The following is a 10,055-nucleotide window of genomic DNA, read 5'->3' as shown; positions in this document are numbered from 1 at the left end:
CCCACCCGGCCCTGAAACCCTCCGGGGGGGGGGCCAGCCACAACTTCTCTGGGCAACCTGTGCCAGTGTCTGACCACCCTCACAGCAAAAAATTTCTTTCTAATATCTCATCTAAATCCATCCTCTTCCAGTTTAAAGGAAGGCTGCTAGAAGGTCTCCCTGGAGTCTTCTCCAGGCTGAACAGCCCCAACCCTCTCAGCCTGTCCTCATAGGAGAGGTGCTCCAGCCCTCGGATCATCCTCATGGCCTCCTCTGGACTCCCTCCAGTAGGTCCATGTCCTTCTTATGTTGTGGCCCCCAGAACTGGACCCGGGTGGAGTCTCAGCAGAGTGGAGTAGAGGGGCAAAATCACCTCCCTCAACCTGCTGGCCACACTTCTCTTGATGCAGCCCAGGGTACAGCTGGTCTTCTGAGCTGTGAGCATGCACTGCTGGCTCATGTTGAGCTTCCCATCCACCAGCACCCCCAAGTCCTTCTCCTCAGGGCTTAAAAAATAAATAATCAGGGGGTGAAAGCACCTTCGTTTGTCCCGTCCATTCCCTCCTTGCAGTGTTGATACCAAAGCCAGCCCTGCCCAGTGTGTCTCTAACCTTTTCCTCCAAAAGGCTGTCTATGGAGATGCCTGGCTTGGTGCCTGCGAGATGTCACCGAGGTGTCAGTGCCAGGCAGCAGCTGCAGGTCAGGGCGAGCTGTCTGCACACTGCCTGGCCAGCCCTGCCCAGCACAGTGGCTTCCACGCTTGCTGCTAAAAGCCAATTAAAACAAAAAGCCATAGTGATATTTTTCAAACCCCAGCATCTCTTAAAAGGGAAACATGGCCCTCTTGGTCAAATGTGAGCTGGGGAGACTCACAGGAATGACAGCAATTAATCACCACGCTGCTTTGAATCTTTATGTAAGTGCTCAGCGTAGAATATTACAATGCACCAATGCGGAGGCTGACACCAGCCTTTGTGATCCAGGGTTCTGTAGATGCGAGGTTGTAGGCTAGGCAATAATAAAATAATTCAGCTTGTTAGAAACAGGCAAGGCTTTTTGGTATGCACATCATGCCAGCCTCAAAAATGATGGAAGTGTCAAAATAGCAGAAGAGGGAAAATGTAAGGAAAACCCTAAAATAAAGCCTTTTATTTAAAAAATATCACCGCTGAAATTAGTTTTGTTTTATTATAACCACAATATGATTTCTAAAGTTTGGCATGTGAGCAATTAATCAGCTGTCTCAGATAATGACTGGGAAATATGTTTTGGTTCTGTGGGTTTTTTTCCTTTTTTTCTGTTGGCAGCTATTCCACTGCTGGAAAGAAAATATGTCCCACCTCTGGCACAGAGCAAAGGCCACTTGCAAGGTTTAAATCTCCTTTGCTAGGTCAACTAATTGCCCGCCTGTGACAGGATCTGGCAAGTCATTGCAGAGTTAGATGTAGATGAAGGACAGCAGAGCGAGCCTGTCCTGGGATTCTGGATTTCATGCGACTTTGGGGCTAAATTGTACTAAAATACTTTCTACACCACCAGCAAAACAAAATCCAGATACACATCTTCCTCAGAGACTAACTGAATGAGGAAACTGATATATTTCTGATCTCTGCTAGTATGGTGGGTTTTTTTTTTTTTTAAGAGGAGCAGTATATGGCCAAGAGATACAGCTGGTGTCTGTTAGCAAGGTGGATGTGTGCGTAGGCACTGCAGCTGCCTGGGTGGCTGTGCAGCTGCGTTTCACCCCGGTGGTGGCACAGCCCTGCTCCCCAGCTCTACTCAAGGGGATTGCACCCATCGGCAGCATACTGGGACTCCCCATGTCTCTCACAGCCCTCACTGACCTCTGGTGTGTCTATGGAGAGCAGTCTCTGTACTGGTTCCAGCTTGGGGATATGCATGGCGTGCCCTGGGCAGAAACTGGCCTCTAGGACCAGTGTGGGATGTGAAATTTTGATATACTGGCAGGGGAGGGATGCTTGTCCCATGTGCCCCCCAGACAGGTTTTTGAGATGTGCAGCACAGCAGTTATGTTCTTAAATCCATGCTCATCACTGAAATACCCTCTTCCACGCAGACCCTGCTTCTCTCCTCCAAGTGAAGAGCTCTGGTGTTTGAGCCCTTGGATCCCAATTGCCATTCAACTGGCTCTAAACTGTACGGGGGTTTGGCTGCTGCACCGTGTCTGCCCCTCCTTGGTTGTACAAGCAGATGCCGTGTGGGGAAGTTTCTCGACTGAATTTGTATGCAAACAACATACAGCTCCTGACTGCTGATGGCTATCCAAGTTCCTGGGTAATTAAAATCTATAAACTATGCTGGCATATGTAATTTAAAAAATAGCTATGCTATAGTATGACTATGCATGTGTATTGACTAAAAATAGCACTTGCCAAGAGAAAAGAAGAGATAATTACAGTGAATTTGGAGAGCAACTGCTTTTATTTTTTCTATTGAATTAAGGAAAAGGAGTATGCAAACACGGTTTATATAGAGACATATATCTTTACTGCTCTTTTAGCTATGGAGAAAAAGAAAATCTACTGGATTTGGATATTTGTGTAAAATGTTATTATATGCAATTGCTATTAATGTCTTTCTCTCTGATGAGTTTTGCTTGAGGGTGGCAGCTGAGCCCACCCCATCTAGTGAGATGCTGCGCTCCCCTGGCAGGAGTCAGGAGATGGCACCATCGCACCTCGTCTACCCTCACTTTCTGGTCTGTGAGCAAGTGTTCAGTCTGGGGAAGACAGGCTTTCTGTGTGACATGGTGTCCTGGTTTCGCTAGGATAGGGTTAATTTTCTTCTTAGTAGCTAGGACAGCGCTGTGTTCTGGTTTCAGCTTGGGATTTGTTATGAGAAGAATGTTCATAACATACTAATGGTTTTAATTGTTGCTGGAAGTCCAAGGTCTTTGTGTTTTGCTAGTCTGCAGATGCAAAGGACTGGGGGACAGGGGAGAAGCATAGTAATTAGCAAAACTCAAACCTGGCATTGGATATGCCAATGAGATATTCCATATCCTATTACATAATGTTCAGTATATTAATGAGGGTTGACAGGAAAGTTGGGGATTCTCTTGTTTCTTCCGGGATTGTGGTTTTGGGTTCGAGGTTCCTTTTTGCTGCTCTGGGATCACTGTTGACGGGTGGTGAGCAATTGTACTGTCCATCACTCATTTATATATATATTATTATTATCATTACTATTCTAAGTTCATTTTATTCCAGTTATTTAATTGCTCTTATCTCAACCTATGACTCTCCTTACCTTTACCCCTCCAATTCTCTCCCCTATTCCCTGGGGGTGGTGGGGGGAAGAGCCCCTATTGATACACTTCTCTATGGAACAACAGCTCGCCATTGCTTCTCTTTTAATCACATCCGTGCAGCAAGTCCAGTGGCTCCGGGCTTTTGTCTGCAAGGCAGGGGCCAGGCGGCCGGTTTTTTGGCTTTGTGTCTGCAAGGCAGGGACAGGCAGGCTGGGAAGCAGAGTGTGGGCATCTGCACTGCCGGTGTGCCGAACCGGGGCCGATAACAAAATCAAGTGGTTCCTCGCACAGAAACAGGGTTTGCTGGCTGAGGTCTCCTGATGCCGAGTGGGGAGCTGCTGGCTGCTGCTGGGCTATTGGTGTTTAATTAGTTAAGTGCCTGGGGAGGCCCAGGGCTGGAAATGACTAAAATCAGCAGAGTAATCCAAGGAATGAAAACCTTCATCTAGAAGGTCTTTTTTAACTACTGCCCAGATCCAGTTATCTCTGCTGTAGAAAGTCAGGCTAATCTGGGCCAGGTTATGTGAGAAAGACTCTCAAAAGAGGAAATGTTTAGATCACTGCTTCTGGTTTAATTTCATTGAGCAATTAATTGAATTTATTATTGTACTATGATACTATATTTGTTAAAATAGATTCCTTTTATTTAACAGACGATAACACCTCCCAGCTCACAATCCCTCACTACACAAAAGCCAAAACTTAGACCTAAGATGCTGGTGAATCCACTCCTGGAAACTTCCCAGAATCAGGAAAATTCCCATTTAAGAAAGATACTCCTTTAGGAAAGGTTCCCTAAATGTTGTTTAAACCATTTTGCTTTCCACAATGGTGAAAGGACTACTGAATTTTTCCCTGTAAAAGGAGTGTGCAAGCCTCTTGGAATCTGCAAGGTACAAGCTGCTGTAAAACATGCACCTAAATTGCACCCAAACTCCCTGCTCCATCCCGTGAGCATCGCTGCAAGGACAAGTACCTTTCCTGCCATGCCTTGTGCTCCAGGCATGGGAGGGAAATGGGCTGTGTCCACTGCAAGGTCACCCCGGTGTCCACCCCGGCCGGCCTGAGGGGAGCACAGTGCTGGTTATGCCTGGTGGCAGTGACATCATCTGTGAGGGGGGGAGGATTATGGTGGCTGAATGAAAACCCTCTGTCTGTGTATTATTGTGATTCTTAGAAGAAAAAGCTAATGGTTTGGTGCATTGCCTCACAAATAACAGTTCTGGTGCATACTCAGTGAAGAGTTTCTAATTCAGCCTTTCAAGGCCCTACCCTTGTCAGGCACTTGTCATGTCATTAGCAGCAGAAAGTCATGCGAAAAATAATCCTGACTGCTCCTTCATCTTTCCATGGAACGAGATGCAGTAATTGCCATCCATCTCGGTGTTCCTGGAGCAAGCCCCTCTGCCCAGCATCTGCTGAGTTAGTGCTGAAGGAAGATGCTGGGCCATGTATTGCTGCGACAGCATGTCCGTTCTCCAGGGAACAGCTTCCAGAGATACCAATTTTGGAGCCCGTGGGATGTCCGTCAGCTCTACAGTGGCATTTGCCAACACAGAGACCCAATGCTGGCACCACATCCATGTGGGACCATCCCTCTGCTGCTTCTCTCTCTTCATAGGAGGGTTTGCCAGGTTGCTGACACCATGGGTGAAGCCTCCAGCTGCACCCAGGTGCTGACCAGTGAGGCTGTTGCCCCTCAGGGTGACATGCACAGCACTGGAAGAGGGTCCGGGGGCTGGAGGGGAGAGTGGGATTCCTTCCTCTGCACCCCACAGCTTTTCCATATGCCAGCACCAGAGCCACCTCTCAGAGGGATGCAGATGCTGCACCCGGGCAGTGCCATATGCCTGCAGCAGGCACTGGGAGCGTGCGGGGGGCAGGAGCCCGGCAGCCCGGCTGCCCCAGCAGAATGCCATGTGCTGGGTCTCAAGGGAGTCTCATTAGAAAATATTTGCAGGTAAGCAAGTTAGTGTGTTACGTCCCAGCTGGCGACACACCTTCCTTGTGCTGGACCTGGAGGGACATCGCTGCTTTAGCATCACGGCTGATGCTGGACAGACAGAAATGGTCCATGGCCAGACACTTCAGTCATATAAACCAACATACAAAAAAATGACCATATGTGTCAAGCACCTTAGCCAAGAGGGATGAATAAGGTTTCTTTGTTTCTTTGCTGCAGCAAGTTGCTTTTGTGCTCCAGAGTTTTGTCTGTGGCTTACTACACCTTATTCTACCTGCTTGCTTTGAGTGCGGGGATTTTACCCAGGCACTTGGCCTTTTGGGTGCAGTTGCTCTTGTTTTTTTGCTTGAAAGAAGCTCAGAAGGGAAGGGAGAAAGCGTGATTTCTGCAGCTCAAATGATTATTTCTTTTATCACTAAGGATGCTGCGTGACTTTATTGCCTTTCTGAGCTCTTTAACACAGCAATAAACGAGCCGTTAAAATATTTTAAAATCAATAAATGTAATAAAGAACCAAGCAAATTACAAAGCTGCTCCTGATGTTTAGTGATTTGGGAAATAATATGTCCTCAAGGGAGCAGTGATTCGGGGTGGGAGGTGGCTAGGTGACCTTGCAGGGCCCTGCTGCACTGGCAGATGGAGGAAGTAGAGCTGGTCCAGAGCCTGTCCTGGGGGCAAAGGGGACTGCGGGGTGGCCAGTGGGCAGAGGCTGGGCTGGGTGGTGGTCTGAGTGGGGTGGGAACCCTGCCCTGCCATCCTGGCTGCTGCCGGGCTCTTATTTGGAAGTTTCCCTTTGCCTTGGGCAGGGGCTTAATCTTCAGCTCAGTCTCCTGAGCGAATGGCTGGTGCCCATCAGTAACTCTCCGCAGCTTTACTCAAATTTAGAAATGTGCCAAAATGAAAGGTGACCTCAAGGGATGGGCTGGGCAGGGGGTGACTGGTGGGTGGTGTGGGACCCCCAGAAGCCTGGGGGTTTCTTGCTGGCCCAGGTGCTGCTATCCCATCTCACCTCCTCTATGGGGCAAGCACGACAGGGCTGGGGTGTGAGCGGGGAGCAGTGGTAGCCAGGGCTGGAGTCACAGCCCCTCTCACCGCTGTTTTCAAAGGCTCAGACATCTAAATGACTTCTCAGCAGCTGTCCTCCCTGGAGACCCGCTTGCTTGAAAGATGATACCACTCTTGTAATTAAGGTAATTGTTTAAATTCATTCCCTTAAACTGGACCCCATCATAACTTAACCAACTGTATCTACACAAGCATGGGGAGGCTGAATAGGGTTGGGGCAGGTGTCACGAGATTAATTTAGCATCCGGAAAGATTTATAGATAAAAATCTTGTTAAACTGAAATGCCTAATAAAGGAAGATTCAGGGAAAAAAAAAAATGCACACAGGGCATAACCCAGGCAGTCAACTGCCCCAACAGACCCACTGCTGCCTTTTGTGCAGTGCTGAGTGATGGGGTGAATGTCACCCCTGCAGCCAGTCGTTTGCTGGTGGCAGAAAGAAGGGCTCCAACCCCCACCTCAACCCTCACCCCCATCCCGTCCCTGCTCATCTTCTGCCCAAATAGCAGGTAGGGCTGCACGTGCTTAGGGTGTTTCCAGATATTTAATTTCCTTTCTCACTTACACTGAATGCTTTCTGATTTCATGGAAATCTGAAGGTAATTGAATGTAATTGTTTAAAGAATTTAATTATTTAAATTATAGGGTAATGCTTGAGATAAAATGACAATCTGTGGGAGTTTATTAATGTTGGCAGTGGATGGAGAGCGGTGGAGCGCTGTGTGCCATCCTGCCCGGCGCGGGGCTGCGTGTGCTGGGGAGGGATGATGGTGTGAGGTCAGCATCTGGCAGGGTCCTGCATGGGTGGCAACTGCCAGGATGCTCGTCCCTTGCTGTGAGAGCCCGGGACATGGCCAGATTTGTCCTCGGCCCAAAATGGCCCAGGCAGTTCAGCGAGAGCTGGTGGGTCAAGAGGGTGTTTCAGGGCGTCTATGGTGGGGTGGCAGAGATTACCCTGGGGATCAGGACTGTTCCCATACCTGTTCCCCATTGCCACGTGGGTGGCGATAGGCACCTGGGACCCCAATTGACGTTGGTAGATAAAGAGGAGCCCACAGCAGACAGTGAGGCAGGGCTTTGGTGTGGCTGCTGGAATTTCAGACGTGACTTCAGGTGGCCAAGGCTAAAATTAGGGTAAAAACTGTATCCATGGCACAGAAAAATACCCAGCTAATCTGGAGGTAGGCAAGCAAAACCCTTGCACCCAGGCGACCAGGCGAGCTAAAGGCTAATCCAGCACTGAGAAACCCATGTCTGAATCCTGGGCATCGGGCTGCCTCCCAGCTGGTCATTAAAGCCCCAATCCGCACCCCTCACTGTGCCACCACCTGCCCTAAAACCTTCATTCCCACATCTGGGCTCTGTTCCTGCTCAGAGGAGGCTGTGAGGACAAGCAGTGGAGGGAAGCATTGAAAAATAATCAGTACCAAAGAAGTGAAAGACAAATATCAGAACACTGATGAAAAGAGCATGCAGGAGGATGGAGGACAGTATGAAAAAGATCTGTATTTAGAAAAAAAAAAAATTTGGAGATTGGTGGTGGTCCATGGTTCAAATAGTAGGGGAAGCAGTGACAGAAGCAGGAGGCTTCAGCTGTGCTCCTTGCTCTGCCACCTCCTGCCTCTCTGTGCAGAGATCCTTAATACTCTCTGCAGTATCCTCTTCGTTTGCAAACCCTATGCCTACAGAGGAAACTGTTCTAGTGTTTTTGAGGCTAGCTGACACACAGGGCCTCGGGTAAACAAGACACTGTTTTTTCCTCCTACTTTATCACCTTTTTCATTTCTTTTTGGAAATGAAGCAAGTGATGACTTTGCTCAACCATGTTCCTATTGTTTGGTGGGCAGGTTTACTTGGGCAGTGATTTAAAGCTCCTCCACCTCCTCCACCTTCCCCCAGCCCCACAGTCAGTCACATCTCTCTGGAAGGGCCAGTCTTGGCTTGAAGCCACCAACGGGTGACAGTGACCGCTCAAGTGGCCCCCAACTCTTGCATGAGCGTGCTGAGAGCACACAAAGAGACCATTTGTTCTCCTAAACCTCCCTGTCAAAACCTTCTCCTCATCTCCCTCATGTCCCTTTGCCCCTTGCCCCCATCTTGTGATGCCCAACATCTGGAAATGAGCTTTGCATTTGACTTTGTAGCAGATGTAAATGCTTCAAAACGTTCTCCCAACAAAATCTCAACCCCCCTTGCTTTTGGCCCTAAGTGAAGCTGCCCTCCAGACCCAGCTGTTTGGAGACTCTCAATTAAACTTTAAATTCAAGGCTGTCAAATAAGCCCTGCAAAGAGCATAGTCCAAAGAACTCTGCAATCTTTAACTGAGCAAAACTGGCTCCCAGAGCAGTGGGTATTTGGCTGGTTTGAGGCTTGCAAGATTACACATGGCACTAACAACAGCAGTGGCAAAAAAGAAAAATTTCCAGTCCCCTCCCCAGCACTTTGCTATTGTGTTGCATTGTATTAATACTACATTTTTTGTGGGTGGCCGCAGCTGATGCCTCTGTGCTGTGCTGTTGTGCCAGCCTGCCCATGCTAGATGACATCGGTAACGTGGTGTGACACAACCGGGTGTGACAAACCACAGCAGCAACACATGTGCTGAGGTGATGTGAAACAACAGGGATGGCTAACGCTCATGCTCAAAATTTTAAACAGCTTAAAAGAGAAGACAGGCTTTTTAAAAGATCCTGCCATGATTTTTCTTAAGCGTTAATGCTTTTCCTCATTTACCCTGTTAGGGAACTTAAAACTTGAATTTGCAATGTGCCAGTTCCCTCCCTCCATTTTATTCTGGTAGGAGAATCCATGAGTTCTGGCCCACTGACCTTGATTTGGTCACAATTCAAAAAAAAAAAAAAAAAAAAAAAAAAAAGGAGAATAGGGGGAAGAGACTTTGCCAGGATGAAGGCTGGGTTGAGGATTGCTTGTGTACTTCCCTACCACAGCTTTCATACACCAGTAGTGGAAGAAAGAAAACAGTTGTTCCAATTCTGTGCTGCTAATACATTTTTTCATGCCTACAATGTCTGTCGAGTTTATAACAATGCAAACATTAAAAAAAAAAAGAAAAGAAAAGAAATAAAAGGCCATCTTGTTTCTCCTGAATCTACCAAACTTCAATCTCTTTTTCTTTAAATGTACAAAGTTTTTCCTCTAGCCATGATTGTAAGAAAGAAATAAACACCTTGACCATCTTCCTGACCTTATTTTGCTTGCAAGGGAGCAGTGGTGTGAGCATCTCACCTTGCCCACAGTGGCTGGTGGGCAGGTGCTTGTCCTCCTCCCTGCTGCTGGGGAAGGGCAGCAGCACAGCCCTGACTCCTACTGATACAGACACACCAGGATCTGGGGTTTCTTGCTTTTCCTCTTCTTCCTTGGTAAATATAACAGGCTTAATGCTCATCTCGTCTTCTTTGGTAATAAGTTGAAAGGAACTCCCCTAAAACCTGGAAAGCCAGGCTAGCACAAAACCAGGGTGCAGGGCCCCAAAACCCAGCAGAACCAGTGACAATGGCTGCAAGTCCATCTGATGAGGCATTCGTGGGACTGGAAAGAAGGAGAGGTGAGGAGCCCATTTTGGTTTGCAATAAATACTGAGTAACAATATATGTGAGCGTGCGAAGTGGGCAGCGGGGAGCTGTGCAATACTTGCAAACAACTGTGACAAACCCCTTTGCTGGGATAATTTGATCTAGCACAGTCGATGGAGCATGGCAGGATTATTATGATTGTTATTTATTACATGTATTACAGTTTGTTGCAGGTTTTTTTTTG

The sequence above is a fragment of the Antrostomus carolinensis genome, unplaced genomic scaffold (genome assembly GCF_000700745.2).
Source record: "Antrostomus carolinensis isolate BGI_N321 unplaced genomic scaffold, ASM70074v2 scaffold2880, whole genome shotgun sequence".
NCBI lineage: Eukaryota > Metazoa > Chordata > Aves > Caprimulgiformes > Caprimulgidae > Antrostomus > Antrostomus carolinensis.
Note: the sequence above shows the minus strand (reverse complement) of the source record.